The 1,430-nt window shown below is 35.9% G+C and overlaps 1 pseudogene; it reads right to left on the bottom strand.

The window, feature by feature from the left end:
• Positions 1 to 994: 994 nt before the first annotated feature.
• On the bottom strand, positions 995 to 1,171 carry LOC105743254 (annotated as a pseudogene).
• Between the last annotated feature and the right edge of the window lie 259 nt (positions 1,172 to 1,430).

The following is a 1,430-nucleotide window of genomic DNA, read 5'->3' as shown; positions in this document are numbered from 1 at the left end:
TTTTTCCTTGATCTTTTGTAGTTGTCTTTTTCATTAGGGTGAACATTGTTTTTAGGGGTTGTTTTATTGGTAATTTGTCTTTTCCTTCTTTCTTTCCTTCCTGTCTTCACAAATTTCTCAAAGCTTGGGTAATCTTTCGTTGTTCTTCAGCCTTGCTTCTAACCACCTCTTCTTTTCTCTATTTTTTGTTCTTATCATTTAAATTTTATGTTCTGAAAGTAAAATCACTCAATTTTTTTTTTGTGGTGGAATCGGGGATTGAACTCAGGCCCTTGCGCTTACCAGGGAAGCACTTATTCTACTGAGCCAACCCCCACCCCAGCACTAAAATCACTCTGTTGAAGGGATATTTACTGTACATAATTTTCTTATTTGTTTTGGATTTTGTTATATAACTATAAATTTTGTGCTTATGGTCTAAAGTCACAAATCAACAGTTATCACATTTTGTGATTTTCTACACTGTTTGATGTTATTGTTGTCATTGATTGTACTACTTTAGCCAAGGTGACATAGTTGTTATGATCAGTTGTTCTTCCCTGTATGACAATACTGAGATTATATGGGGGTCATAAACAATACCATAGTCCAGTATCAAAGAGCAAGGTGCTAGATCAAATAGGCAGCAACCTCTCATTTCTAATAAATCAAAGAGACAGGATCTTGGGATAGACCAAAAGCCAAAGCCAGCCACGTCTAGAAGACATATCTAAAAAGTAGGAATTTCTTTTTTTTTGGTGGGGGGCAAACAATTTTAACCTTTATTGTTGTCATATTACATACATGATAAAATTAAATTACATGTCATATAACTGAACAAAAAATGTCTTTATACAAGGTATATTTAGATGCCTAAATACAATCTGGTTTTGAAAATGAAATCATATATATAGTTGCATCTTTAAGTGTGTCAAATCCAAAGCTGTACAACAATGAGACTCCTGAAGGGGCAAATCCAGATACCAACAAAGACACTTTTCTGAATTCCCATGTTTCACCGAGCACCAAAATCCACCAATCTTTTAGTTCTTTTCTTGTACATTACTCTGTATCCACATTCTCTACATCTGATTGAATCCCTGGATTTAACTTCATTTTCTGTGTGACATTCTCCACAGATATCTGTCGTTGGCTGCTGCTTTGGATGTTGAATGTCCTGCTGAGTGTCCATTGTCAGTGTCTGATCTGGGCAACACCTAGAAGATTCTCACTCTGGCATTTCTAAACAGACAGTAGTCATTTCTTAAGGAGATCTCAATGATAGTAATAAAGCTAGCTACCATAGGCAATTTATAAGCATCAAATTGGAGAACAAATTTTAAGAAATGAAAAATGAGAACACACAGAAGCAAGATAAACCCTAGACCTCCAGCTTGCCCAAGTCACATCCAGGAGGCCCTGAGGTAGAAGAAATCACAAGTCACCCAACT

Source organism: Octodon degus, unplaced genomic scaffold (genome assembly GCF_000260255.1).
Source record: "Octodon degus isolate 3935 unplaced genomic scaffold, OctDeg1.0 scaffold00109, whole genome shotgun sequence".
Lineage (NCBI taxonomy): Eukaryota > Metazoa > Chordata > Mammalia > Rodentia > Octodontidae > Octodon > Octodon degus.
This window is presented reverse-complemented; position numbering and strand designations above follow the sequence as displayed.